This window comes from Nicotiana tomentosiformis, chromosome 2 (assembly GCF_000390325.3).
Source record: "Nicotiana tomentosiformis chromosome 2, ASM39032v3, whole genome shotgun sequence".
Classification (NCBI taxonomy): Eukaryota; Viridiplantae; Streptophyta; class Magnoliopsida; order Solanales; family Solanaceae; genus Nicotiana; species Nicotiana tomentosiformis.
Genome location: NC_090813.1, coordinates 190,328,220 through 190,343,453, shown reverse-complemented (window position 1 = coordinate 190,343,453; position 15,234 = coordinate 190,328,220). Strand labels below are relative to the sequence as shown.

At 38.8% G+C, this 15,234-nt stretch overlaps 1 protein-coding gene across 1 annotated transcript in view; it reads right to left on the bottom strand.

Moving 5' to 3' along the window:
- LOC104107800 (putative late blight resistance protein homolog R1A-3) overlaps positions 1-15,234 on the bottom strand; it is a 172,873-nt gene that overhangs the window by 20,554 nt on the left and 137,085 nt on the right. The gene's annotated exons all lie outside the window — the stretch shown is intronic.

The following is a 15,234-nucleotide window of genomic DNA, read 5'->3' as shown; positions in this document are numbered from 1 at the left end:
GCTAAAAACGAGGATAGATTTATGAAATATAATTAAAACTGAGTAGAGAAGACTTACCTAATCCATAAAATAATAACCAAATTCTCTTCTTTTTTCTCTCGGTGCACGTTAGGTGCTAACTAACCTGCGCCTTCGCCGGAAATGGGAGGAGGAGGAAGACCAAAGAAGAACACCAGCAAAACACCAGTGGTAGAAAGGAAATTAACTGACATCATCACGCGAGAACAAGGAAAACAAACTGCAAAAGCTACAGAGAAAATGCAAGAGGAAGATCTGGATCCGGAAAGTGACACTGACCTAAATTGGCCAGATCTAAGTAATGCTCGAACTAAATTGGCAACACCGGTGAGCCCAGTCACTCTTGTGACACCGATGATGAATGATGGAGCTAAAGGAGTAGCTGCATAGATGACTTCAATTGACGGTGCGAGTACGAGCAAATTGCAGAGCAATGGAACAATAAATGCAAACTTGCCAAAGGAACAGGGAAGTACTATGATCGACAATGAGAAGAACATGCAAGAGGTGAAGTCAACACAGACTAGAAATGGGGGAAGATCCTGGGCAGGACTGTTTAACGAGAACAAATTTGCAGCTAAGGGTATGAATCTATCCTATATTCCTCCGGTGATACAGGACGGAGAAACTGTAGTACAATTGCTGGATGAGGACATTGTACAGGAGAATCAGAAGTGGAATCGAGCTATAATATTGTATGTGGTGGGAAATACTCCAACTATTGGGGCAATTGAGCGATTCATAGCAAGTCAGTGGAACAAAGCCACGAAACCAGACCATTTCTAGGCCATTACCAGGTCAATCAAATTATATGACCCTAAGGGAAAGGTGATCGAGCAGATGGTACGATATGACTGGAAGCCTCAGTACTGCCAAACATGTTGCCAAATAGGCCACTCATGTAGAGACCAACAGAAGCAGAACAAGGAGGGAGGACAGCAAAAAGGTTATGACCAGAAAATAAAACAAGAATGGAGAATAGTGAAGGTACTTGATCCTAATGTGGATAAAATTGATGCACATGGTAGGTTCATGGACAAAATGGAATCAAAAGGTGAAGTAATGCCTATTCAGCAGGAAAATGAAGATCAATGGCAGCTTGCTAGAGGAAGGTCTGCATCAAAAATGAATATGGGAACCACAAGAGAGAATGAAGTAGACATTTGCAATGTATTCAAAGCTCTAGTTGACACTGCTCAGAAGATTGTGCAACTATCTGAAGCTCAGGGAACAAGAGGGCAGCTGAGTAGAAATGACTGAGGAGGTGGCCCTAAAACAAATACTATATCATGATGAATATCATAACATAGAATGTTAGGGGTATGAATAAAGTGTATAAGCCAAAAGAACTAAAAACATTTTGTAGGGAGAATAATATGGTAGTAATGGCTGTCCTAGAAAATAGAGTTAAGGCAAACAATGTTGATCCAATAATGAAAAAGGTGTTCAGTAATTGGCAATGGGTTGCTAACTATGATGAGGCACCAGGAGGTAGAATCTGGGTAGTATGGAACCAAGCAAAGGTGGAGCTTGAGGTGATTCAAGTTCATGAACAATATATAACAGGGAAGGTGAGCATGAGACAATACAACATCAATTTTAACTTTGTTGCAGTATATGGAAAGTACAACATACAAGACAGGAAGATACTATGGGAGGATCTGAAGGGAACTATGAATGGAGTCAATGGCCCAAGCTTAATAATGGGGGATTTCAATACTATTCTGTCTATAAAGGACAGAGTGCAGGGGAATCCAGTACAAGAGATAGAGGTGAAAGATTTTAAAAACTTCATAATTGACACTGGACTAGATGAGCTCAGAGTAGTGGGGAGAAAGTTCACTTGGACAAACAATCATGTTCATAGTAGAATTGATAGAATACTAGTTAATGCAGAGTGGATTCAGAAATGGCCTACCATGGAGGGGATCATTATGAATCCAGGATTCTTATACCATTGTCCTTTAAAAGTTACTATCGATGATACTAAGCTGGAAGGAAGGCGACCTTTTAAATTTTTCAACTGTTTAGCAAACCACCATGACTTTGATGATATAGTCAAGCAGTGCCGGAGAAAGAGGTACAGGGGATCTGCAATGCTTAATGTGTGGAGCAAGTTCAAAAAATTAAAAGGAGATCTAAAGCAACTGAACAGCCAAGAATACAACAGTATTGGACACAAGATTCAAGCAGCAAGGAACAAATTAGAATACATTCAAATGCAGATGACACTTCCAGGAAAGGATAATGAAGAAATATTACAAGAAAAGGCTGCTAGAGTTGAGTTGGTAAAATGGTTGGAAGTGGAGGAAAGTGTTGTGAAACAGAAGTCAAGAATCAAATGGCTTAAGCCAGGGGATTCTAACACAGCTTATTTCCATGACTGTGTGAAAAACAGACAAGCAAGGAATCATATTGGCAGGTTGATTTATTGTACAGGGCAAATTCTACAAAGTACCACTGAAGTAGAAGAGGAGATGCTGAGTTTCTACAAAAAACTACTTGGTACAGCAGCTCCACAACTACCACTAGTTATCCCAGGAATCATGCAGAATGGCTACACTTTTAATAGGCAGCAACAACTGCAGCTAATCAAGCCAATTACTAGAGAGGAAGCGAAGAAAGCTCTACAAGACATTGATGATACCAAAGCACCTGGATGTGATGGCTATAATTCTTACTTTTTCAAGAAGACATGGCACATAATTGGGGAGGATGTTACTACAACAGTAATGGAATTCTTTGAATCTACTGAAATGTGCAAAGCCATCAACTGTACCACTATCACCTTGATACCTAAAGTAAAGAACCCAACTAACATCAAGGAATTCAGGCTTATCTCTTGCTGCACAGTGTTGTACAAGATAATATTGAAAGTCCTAACAGCAAGATTACATGAAGTTATGACAGACCCCACAGATAACTGCCAAACAGCCGTTGTACCAGGCAGAATGATTACTGACAACATTATTATGAGTCATGAATTGGTCAAAGGTTATGAGAGGAAGAACATGTCGCCAAGATATATGCTCAAAATTGATATGCAAAAAGCATATGATTATGTGGAATGGGTATACATTGAGCAAGTGATGAAGCTACTGGGGTTCCCTGAGAAATTTGTAAAATGGATAATGGTGTGCATTAATACAGTTGCCTACTCTGTTATAATTAATGGGCAGCCAGCTAAGCTTTTTGAGGCAAGGAAGGGACTTAGACAGAGGGATCCCCTATCACCAGTACTATTTGTGATGGCAATGGAATATCTGAGCAGATTACTGAAGCCTTTGAAGGAGAACAAAGAATTCAAATTCCACCCAAAATGTGCCAAAGTCAACCTAATGCACTTAGGATTTGGTGATGATCTATTACTTTTCTGTAGAGGGGATATACAGTCAGTCAGGGTACAACAATTCCAAGTTTTCACTGCAGCCTCAGGGTTAATTGCAAACCCAAACAAAAGTTGTATTTACTTTGGAGGAGTGAATAACATGATTCAAAAGCAAATTATGGACATGCTAGGATATACCAAGGGAGAACTACCTTTCAGATACCTAGGGGTACCTTTGAGCACAAAGAGGCTATCAGATGTCCAATGTGAACCTTTAATTGATAGAATGCTGAGCAGGATACAATGTTGGACAATAAAATTTTTGTCATATGCAGGTAGAGCAATGCTAATCAAAAGTGTCCTAGTTGCAATCCAAACATTTTTGGGCTCAGATTTTCATTCTGCCTAAGAAGATCATCCAATTTATAGATACAATCTGCAGAAGGTTCTTATGGTTAGGAACTGCTGAACCTTCCAAAAAGGCTTTGATTGCATGGGACAAACTATGTAATCCAAAGGTAGCAGGTGGTCTAAACTTCATCAATGTGGAGTTGTGGAATAAAGCAGCTATTTGCAAGCTCCTGTGGAACATCTGTACAAAGAAGGAAAAGATGTGGGTCCAATGGATTCATGCATATTACATAAAAGGGAGCACTGTATGGAGCACAGAACCAAAAATGTGCATAGTGAGTCATCTAACAGATTTTCAAGGCAAGAAACTACTTTGAGGTTGATGGATATATTGAAGAGAAGGTGAATAGGATGGATATCTTCTCTATAAGACACATATACAAAGCTATGCAATGGGAGTTTCAGAAGGTATCATGGAGGAAACTAGTCTGTAATAATCATGGGCTACCAAAATGGATCTTCATTCTGAGATTGGCGATACAGGAGAGGCTAGCTACAAAACAAAGGCTATCAAGATGGGGGATAAATGTAGATAAAACATGTTCACTTTGTCAAAAAGAGAATAAACCCTTACAACACCTATTCTTTGAATGTGAAATATCAGCAACTATATGGCAGCAGCTCCTAAAATGGCAAGGCATTCAGAGAACAAAGCTAGACTGGCAGGAAGAGCTGAAGTGGATAGGAAAGAAGGCCAAAGGCAAAAGTGGAGGGGCAGCAGTATGCAGAATGTCGATAGGAGCAGCAGTTTACCATATTTGGCAAGAGAGGAATAGTGTTATCTTCCAGCAGAAGAGAAGAATTACTAATGCCATCCTTAGACTAATCATTCAGGAAATACATGTTAGAGCTAATATGTTTCCTAGTCTAGATGAATCATGAATACATTGGATTGGTACCCTAATATAATGTAGCAGAGAAGAGATGTAGAAGAGGGAGTGTAGAAAGGATAGAAAACTCTTAGTTGGGGCTTCATGTCCAGCAGGAGAAAAGATAGAAGTCAGTATAAGTTTTGTTAGTGTGTAAATACTTATACTTGGTAAATAAAATCTTTTACTTACCAAAAAAAAAAAATAAATGGCCTCAAATATCGCCTCAATCCGAGCTCCATAGCTCAAAATATGCTAAAATGAACTCAAAATCTCGAAATTTGATATTTTAATGCATTGTCATGGTTCCCTCTTCTTGATCGCGATCCCCAACATCGCGATCACGATTCAAAAAAAATTTCAGCTCAAATTTTACCTTTCGTGATCATGATAAACAAATTCCAACAAGCTTGCCCACATCATCTAGATAGATTGTAGTGCATTAGCATAACTTTTTGGGTCAGTGACAGCAGAATTTCTTCTTCGTGAACGCGAAGAATGCTCTGCGAAGGCGATTCACAGGTGCGCTTTTTCCATTTTACTCATCGCGAACGTGACCTAAAGTCCGTGATTACGATGCACACTTTTGTAAACAAAAACCAGCAACTCAAAATGGCCTAGAAATGGTCCGAAACCACCCCAAAACTAACCTGAGCCCTTCGGGACCTCATCTGAACATACCAACAAGTCTCAAAACATATTATGGACCTACTCGAGGCCTCAAATCACACATATTAACATTAAAACCACGAATCGTCGATCAAGATCAATATCTTAAGTTCATAAACTTCTAACTTCGAACCAAGCGTCTGATTCAAGCCTAACCAATATGCAATGAATCCAAATTTTGCATACAAATTCCAAATGACATAACGAACCTATTCCAACTCCCGGAATAATAATTCGAAGTCCAGACCTATGCCCAAGTCAAAAAGCACTATCCAGACCTAACGGAACCAACAAAATTTTGATCTGAGGTCAAATACTAAAAGGTCAAACTTGGTCAACTCTTCCAACTTAAAGCTTCAAACATGAAATTCATCCTTCCAAACTAATTCAGAATCACCCGAAAACCTAAACCAATGATTCACATAAGTCATAATACATCATATGGAGCTAATCATCCCTCAAACCACCAAGAGAAGTGCAAATGCTCAAAACGACCGGTCGGGTCATTACAAATGTTGATGTCTTTCTTTTCAAATATAATTATGTACACATTAGGCTAAATCGATTTGTAATATGAGCCTATTTTGGTTTTGTGTTTCACCTATATGCATTATAGTGTACTTGTTTCTAGTTTTTCCTAATACCTTGTCATGTTTGCAAAAGCAAAAATCATCTTTTTGTGATAGATGAAACTAATAATAACCAATCTTGCAAAATTAGACTTTTAAGAAATAAGAAACAATTGATTAAAGTACACTGCAATACTTGAATGAGAAAAATAAAAATGATGACATATGATTGGAAGTGATATCTAATGATTATTTTCACTAAAAACTAATGATGTGGTAGACATTTTTTTTAGCAATATGTGGTAGACTTAAGTTCTGGCAAGATGAATAAAAAATATACCATGAATATCTTCTTTAAGAGACCTGTTTTAATTACCCTATCTTTGATAGATATTCAGCCAATGTTGAATAATTACTACTAAGAGCTTCAAATTTGAAAGTCACTGAGAATACGTGTTAATCCGCAAGAAGTTCTGAAGTTTAAAGTAAGTAAGATTAACTGTGGATGGTGAAGACGATGAGAAGGGACAACATGGTGAAGATATTTAAATAAAAACAATTGAAGTGACCAACCTATCATTTGAAAAGCCTATCAAATGCACAAATAACACCTATGAGAAGGCAAAAATGAAATAAACTAGCAATATTTGGCCTTAACTCACCTAGGTCAAACTCTCAAATTGCATGAAGAAAACTGTTACCACCATAAATTTTGCTTCCTATAACCCTTTATATCATATCGAACAACAAGTACAAAAAAGATTAAAACCAACAAAAAGTAGATTGTCACTGTAAAACTAATGGGAATGACTCTCAAGAAATTAGTCTATAAAGTATAACGATCCGACCGGTTATTTTAAGAATTAGCATCTTGTTCGGTGACTTAAGGTCTCGAGCAGCTTCGTATTATGTGTTATGACTAGCGCGTGTGGTCGAGTTTAGTTTTCGGATGATTAAGGATCAATTTGGAAGGACACTTCATGATTTAGAAACTTAAGCGGTAAGAGTTAACCGGAATTTGATTTTTGTGCAGACGACTCCGAAATGTTATTTTAATGATTCTAATAGCTTCGTATGATAATTTTGGACTTATGCATGTTTCCGGATTTGGATTTGGAGGTTCGTAGGTTTATTTTATGCATTTTGGCAAAAATATTGAAACTTGAAGGTTTGGAAGGTTGAGAGGTTTGACCGGGAGTTGAATTTATTGGTATCAGACCCGGATTGCGATTCCGAGAGTTGGAATAGTCCCGTTGTGTCATTTGGAACTTGCATCCAAAATTTGACGTCATTTCGGGTTGGTTTGATATGATTCAGCGCGAGTTGTGGAAGTTGAAAGCTCATTAAGTTTGATTCATAGTTTTGACGTTGTTTGACGTGATTTGAGGCCTCGAGTAGGTCCGCGTTATGTTATGGAACTAGTGGTATGTTCGTACGGGGCCCCGTGTGTGTTTCGGATGGGCCACAGACCATTTCCCCATGTGTTGAAGTGTTGGTTCTGTCATCTGGTTTCTCTTCATCGCGTTCGCGTCAGAGGCCTCACATTCGCATAGTGTATTTGGAGGCAGGCAGTAATTGTTCTTCGCGGTCGCGAAGAGGTGGTCATGTTCGTGAAGGCTAGAAGGCCTTTGTCTTCGCATTCGCATACAGTGGTCCACGATCGCGTAGAGTTTGAAGATTTAGTCATCGCGTTCGCGACCTTTATGTCGCATTCGCGAAGCAAATTTTGGAAGCCTTCATTTTTTGTTTTCGTAATCGCGAGGAATGTTCCGCGATCGCGATGTATTAATCACTGGGTAGAAAATATATTAACTCTAATTCGAGTGTTTGGCCATTTTTATCATATCTTGAGTTGAAGGCCTCGAATTTGAGCGATGTTTGAGGGGCTCTTCGCATGTTGGATTGGGGTAAGTGTTCTTTACCCGTATTTGATTTTATTTCATGATTTAATCTTTATTTTTATCATTTAATTAGTATTTTGGTTTGGAAAATTTGGGAAAAATTATAAAAACTTCCTAGACTTTAATTTGAGGACTTGAAGGTCGAGTTGTGATAGGATTTGAGTAATTTTGGTATGGTTGGACTCGTGGTTGAATGGATGTTCGGATTTTTTAATTTTGGTCGGGTTCCAAGACGCAGTCCCGGGGTTGACTTTTTGAGTTAACTTTTATTTCTCTTTCAAGATCGAAGCTTTATTATCCGGAATTATTTCCTATGAGTTTTATTTATGATATGGAGTTATTTTGACTAGATTTGAGCCGTCCAGAGGTTATTTCACACGAGAATGTCATATTAGAGTATCGGTCTAGCTTCTTTGAGGTAAGTATCTTGCCTAATTTTGTGTGGGGAACTACCCTTTATGATTTGAGTCATTTGTGCTAATTGTGTCATGTGAAGGTAATGTACGCGAGCTGATGAGTACGTACTCTGACTTATTTGTGAGAATTTGACCATTGTAGGCTCTTAGGTTTGTATGCTAAAAATGAAGTAATCTTATCATGTTAAATTCTCCATTTACTAAATTCACCCTTACATGTCTTATTTGGAGTTGATTGATTCATGTTCTACCCTTGTTGCCAATAAACTCTTATGTGCCTTAATTAAAGTTGTCGCCCCTTTAATTGCCATGCTATCTTTCTGTAATTGCTTAACCTTAATTGAATTAATTATTATATTTTCCGTAATTGCTTAACCTTAATTGAAGTTATTATTAACTTTTTCGTAATTGCTTAACATTGACTGAAGTTATTATTATCTCTTCCGTGATTGCTTAACTTTAATTGAAGCTTTGTTATACCTTTCTTAGTTGCCTTATCCTTACTTGGAATCATTGATTCATGCTATCTCTCTCATCGTCGAGTTGCACTTTTGTAGAATCATTGTTATACATTATCTCTCCCCTTGTTGAGCTATACTTTTTGAAACCATTATTACATATCGTGTCTTGCATTGTGAGCTCGTTTCTTTCGTTTCTTTGTGTTTTGTAATTCTTGTATTGGTTTACTTGCCGTACTCCCGTGTTATTGCTGTTGTTGTTGTTGTACTCCGTGTTGTTGAGACGAGGGCTATGTGTGGTTGTGGTATTGAAATCGTTTTGAAGAAATATTGTGGCATATGGGCACATATGGTGAAAGTCATTTTATTGTGTTGTTATGTTGTTGGCACATGTGGTATTGTTGAGAGGCTTGTCGAGGTTTTCGCGCTTGAGTTGTCCGTGTTGTTGTTATTGTTGATATTTGCACATGTGGCGTGACAAGTCGGGTTATATATGTGGTTTTGCGCATGTGGCAAGACAAGGTGGAAATATTATTATGCGCGTGTGGCAAAACAAGGCGAGTATTTACTTTATTGTTTCACACATGGCAAAACAAGGTGGGCTATATTGGGGAATGATTTGTGATGACTTATTATGGCCTGAGGCCTTGTTATTGTTAATATCTATGTAGTAGTGTGCCTACCTTGTGTGAGCTATACCTTGTACATTTTGTGGTGATCATTTTTTATGTGCCATCAATTGTCTCTACTCTGACATGTTGACTTGAATTGTGATAGAACACTTGCACAAGCATACACATAATTTATCACCCATATCGGTTTAAGAAGATGAATCCTGATGTTATTGACCATTTACATATACTCTCGTTTACTTGCCTTCTGTGTGAGAGCTGTTCTATTGGCATGTGAATTGTTCGTGTGATCATGAGTCATTATTAGTATTGGCACGTGAATTGTCCGTGCGGATATTTGATCTTGTCACTCCCTTGGCACGTGAGTCGTCTGTGTGGTTATAAATGGTAATGTGAGTACGAGATGCCAAGTGATTAGGGTTCATGAACTAGGACCCGTGACTATGAGGTGAAGTACCTCAGAGAAAATCCTTGGGCAAATCTTGTGTGGAAGCAGTTCCTCTTATTGAGATGTGACTTGTTCCCTTGATTTGGTTTCACCGGACTTACTGTTCAGCTTACTCTGCAACATTAATACTTGTTTGCTTCTTGTTGCCAATCGTTGTTTCTAGTGTTTCATTGCGAGTGTTGTTTTGTTATCCTTACTCTGCTTAGCTTTATATTAACATTGTTTCCCTGTTAGTTCGCCTTCATACTTGTTCAGATTGTTTAGTCCAGTAGGTGTCTTAACTGTGCCTCGTCACTACTCCACCGAGGTTAGTCTTGATACCTACTGGGTACCGCTGTGGTATACTCATGCTACGCTTTCTGCATATTTTTGTGCAGATCCAGGTACTCCGTAGTTGGTTGATCCCTAGCTAGTTGTTTTGGTTCTACTGTGGAGACTCAAGGTAAACCTGTCGTTACATTCGCAGGCCTCAAAGTTACCTTCTGATATTGTATTGTTTATTTTGATTCCAAAACAATTGTACTTAGAAGATTTTCCTAGTAAACTCAGTAGAGCTTATGACTTGTACTACTGGTTTTGGGTATTGTATTGCACTTGGGATTTTTGGCTTACTATAGAAATTTCAGTTTCATGCTTAATAGTTGTTTATGGTTAAATTCAGTTTTTAATTCAATAAGTGTTAGGCTTACCTAGTATTAGTGACTAGGTTCCATCACGACATCCTACGGAGGGAAATTGGGGTCGTGACACAAAGCCACAATTTAATCTAAGCAACCTTGTCTTTTCCTCTTCCCTTTTCACCAATGTAACATCTGCCCTTCATTACCCCTATATTTTCTTGTGTTTAAGATGAAACTATTAATTACGACATTAATATTTCATAATACTCAGCTCTGAATTCTAGTAATAAACGGTAGATACATTCAAAGAACACTTCATACATTGTACGTATTTTACTTCTGAAGGAACTATAATATTTTTTCCTGAACATTAATGAAAATTAAGCATTATTAGAATAAAAACATTATCAATCAATGACTTATCTATCACGGCTTATTTGTAGTAGATTTAAGTAGGTGATGGTTTTCAAGAGCATAATAATGATAAGAAATTGAAGAGACTAAATACCATTATCACGATAAAGGGTATTCCTTATGAAATATTTTTACCTTTTTATACAATAGTTTAGCTGCTAAGGAGTATAATAAAACTAAGGGTATAAAAGTCCACCAACTTTTGGTGGACATTTTGATAATTCAATATTGAGTTAGGAGCTTTTCACTTCTAATATAGTATGATTTCATGAGGCTAGTGGTACATTTCCTACTTTTGTTTTCCTTTTTCTGATGTGTGATGCAGTTTTTGGCATTGCAGTTTCCAAAATTTGACATTGTTTTCCCAGTGTTTCTGCTTAAATCTTTTTTTATCAGAGTTCCCGCTCAATCTAATAAATAGAGTTCTTTAAATCTCTATCAAACATGCTCAGTTTTGGCAAACCTAAAGCAGCAAAACAATTGAGGAATATAAGCTTATAACTAGTTCACAACTCTTAACCTCATGCATTAGCTTTTGTGATCAAAGTCAGACAAGTTCGCGATCGAATGGTATCAAAACTAGTCTCGTCTCACCTCGCCGCAGTAACGCTTAGCAAGAAAGAGTGGTGGCCTCATATTAAAGAGGAAAAGAAATTGTCAGTGGTGAGAATGCTGAAGATTATCAGTGTGAATACAAAGAAAACAATAGAAAAAAATAAAGATAAGAATGCCAGATTAATAACAACGTAACATTAAAAAAATATTGTTTTAACATTAACAACTGGCAAAAATCTCTGACCCCATTTCAGGTAAAAACGTTGTATCAATTAACAAACTAAGAAAGCGAAAAATCAAAGTAGAAATAGTACAAAAACTTACAAAATTAAAATGCAAAATTCGGGTGGAGGAGAAGAGGCAACAGATAATTTATGTTAGGGAGGAAATGACAAAAATATGGTTGGACACCAAATTTGAAATAGTCTTTTAAATATGCTTCCGAGTAGTTTCCTTGAGTTTGTTAAAAGTGAGTACTGTCGATATATCTAACAAACTCTCGTCGTAAAATTAACGGGAACAATAAATAAAAAAAAAATAACTAAAGAGAAACTCGTAGTTGGAGATGCAATTTTTACAGTTTCTGTTATTTCGGTCTATTTCTTGTGGCTAGTATTGTATTTTGTGGTGCATTTTCTACCATTTTGCCCTACTCCTGATGCGTGGTGTAGTTTTTAGTGTTGCAATTTCTGAAATTTGACAGGACTTCCTAGTGTTTCTGCCTAAATCTTCTTTTCTAAAAGTTCGCTAAATTTAACAAACAGAGTTCGTTAAATATCTTGACATAGACCAAACGCGCTCAATTTTGGCATACCTAAAGCAGCGAAACTATTATGGAATATAAACTTTCACAACTCTTCACCTCATGTGTTAGCTTTTATGATCAACGTCACACAAGTTCGTAATGAAGTGATATCAAAACTAGTCTCACCTCATTTTGATTTAGTGCAACGATTGAGTCGGGTGATTGAGAAACAGGGATGGAGGCACAAGCCGAGCTACTGGATATGTACATATTTTAAATGTAGAACCCAGTCATTAGTACTTTAAGTACTCGTTCTAAAATTCTAAAACTCATAAGGTTGAAATCCTGACTCCACCTCTGTTGAGCAACATTAAGGGCGCAAGAGCGTTGGCCTCATATTAAAGAGGAAAAAGAAATTGTAGGTGGTGAGAATGCTGAAAATAATTATCAGCGTGAATACAAAGAAAACAACAACAATAATAACAACAACAACATACCCAGTATAATCCTTCAAGTGGGGTCTGGGAAGGGTAGTGTGTACGCAGACCTTATCCCTACCTGGAGAGGTAGAGAGGTTGTTTCCGAGAGATCCTTGGTTCAAGAAAAGGTGGAAAGGAAGAAAAGGGGAGAAGAAGAAGACGAAGAAAGAGGAGGAAGAAATAAAGAAGAGGGAGACAAAATACGATAAGGAAAAAGGGGAGAAAAAGTAGCATCAAATAGTAACAATCAGGGAGCAGCAATTTCCAGTAAAAGGGGAGAAAAGTAGCATCAAATAGTAACAATCAGGGAGCAACAATTTCCAGTAGTAATTTTCAAAAACAATGGACGTGGTTGCTAAGTACCAGATATAATAACAAACTAGAAGAAAGTATCTTTCAACCAAACTCAATAATATTACTAGTACTATTGGGAAGCCTAGGAGAAACTCATAACTGCCTGTCAACCCATCACCTTAATCATCGACCTCCACACCTTCCTATCGTTAGTCATGTCCTCGGTAGGTGAATCACCGACATGTCTTGCCTAATCACCTCTCCCCAATACTTCTTTGGCCTACCCTTGCCCTTCCCCAAGCCCGCTATGGTCAACCTCTCACACCTTCTGACCGGGACATCTATGTTTCTCCTTATCACATGTCCAAACCATCACAACCTCGACTCCCACAACTTGTCTTCCACGGATGTCAATCCCACCTTATCCCTAATAACTTCATTCATAATCTTGTCTTTCCTGGTATGTCCACACATCTATCTCAACTTTCTTATTTCAGCTACGCTCATCTTCTAGACATGGGACTTCTTGATGGGCCAAGACTCAATTCCATACAATATAGCCAGTCTAACCACCACCCTGTAGAATTTGCCCTTAAGTTTAGGCGGCACATTCTTATCACATAAACCCCCCGAAACTAGCCACCATCTCATCCAACCCGCTCCAATACGGTGAGTAACATCCTCGTCAATCTCCCTGTTACCTTGGATTATAGACCCAAGATACTAGAAACTATATATTTTGGGAATGACTTGAGTATCAATCTTTACTTCCACTTCTTCTTCATGCATCACATCACTGAACTTGCGCTCAAAGTATTCAGTTTTCGACCGACTCAACTTGAAACCTTTGGACTCCAACGTTTGTCTCCAAACTTCCAACCTAGCATTAACACCCCCTTGCGACTCGTCAATTAGTACTATGTCATCAGCAAATAACATACACCATGGCACCCTCCCTTGTATGTGTCATGACAACACATCCAACGCTAGGGCAAACAAGAATGGGCTAAGGGTTGATCCCTGATGCAACCCCATCTCCATTAGGGAAATGTTCCGAGTCTCCTCCCGCAGTCCTCACTCGGGTCTTAGCACCTTCGTACATGTCCTTAATCACCCTAATGTACGCTACCGGGACTCCACTAACTTCCAAACATCCCCATTGCACCTCTCTCGGGACTTTGTCATAAGCCTTCTTAAGGTCAATGAAAATCATGTGCAAGTCCTCTTTCCTCTCTCTATACTACTCCACCAATTATCTCACAAGGTGAATGGCTTCTGTGTTGACCGCCCCGGTATAAATCCAAATTGGTTCTCAGAGATAGATACACCTATCCTCACTCTATTCTCCACCACCCTCTCCCAAACCTTCATAGTATGACTCAGCAGCTTGATACCCCTATAGTTGTTGCAGTTCTGGATATCACATTTATTTTTTTACAACGGAATCATCAAACTCCACCACCAATCTTGGGGCATCTTTTTCGTCTTGAAAATTACGTTAAACAAGCTAGTAAGCCACTACAGGCCAACCCTACCTGCTTCTTTCCAAAATTCCACCAGGATCTCGTCAGGCCCAGTTGCCTTACCCCTACTCATCTTCCGTATTGCCACATCAACCTCCTCACACTTAATACGCCTACAAAACCCAAAATCTCTCCCACTCTCTGAGTTCTCCAACTCACCCAGCACGATGTTCCTATTCCCTTCCTCGTTCAAGAGTCTATGGAAGTGCTCCTACCATCTACGCCTGATACATGCCTCTTCAACCAATACCTTACCGTTTTCGTCTTTGATGTACCTCACTCGATCTAAGTCTCGAACCTTCCTCTCCCTAATCTTGGCTAACTTGTACAACTTCTTATCCCCTCCTTTCCTCCAAGACCCTCATACAATTTTTCAAATGCTGCAGTCTTAGTCGCCATGACCGCGACCATCGCCTCTCTCCTTGCCTTCTTATAACACTCCCTATATGACCTCCATTTTTCCTCGCCTGCTTTTCCCACTAGCTTCTAATATGCCGCTTTCTTAGATTTTACTTTTCCTTGAACCTCCCCATTCCACCACCAATCCCCTTTTGTGGCCATCCGAGTAACCCTTCGACACCCCTAACACCTCCCTAGCAGCTTTCTTAATGTAGTTCGCTGTCGTGGTCCACATACTACTTGCTTCCCCACTACTCCTCCAGGCCCCCATAGCCAATAGCTTCTCCCCCAACTCCTTAGCCTTACCCTTAGTCAAGGCTCCCCACTTGATCTTAGGTTGACCGTACACTGCTCTCTTCTTCCTTGCACCCTTGACCTCCAAGTACCAAGAGCCTATGCTGCGTCAACTGACACTCACTTGGGATAACCTTATAATCCGTACAAAGGCCCTTATCACCTCTCCCAAGGAGAAGATAATTAATCTGA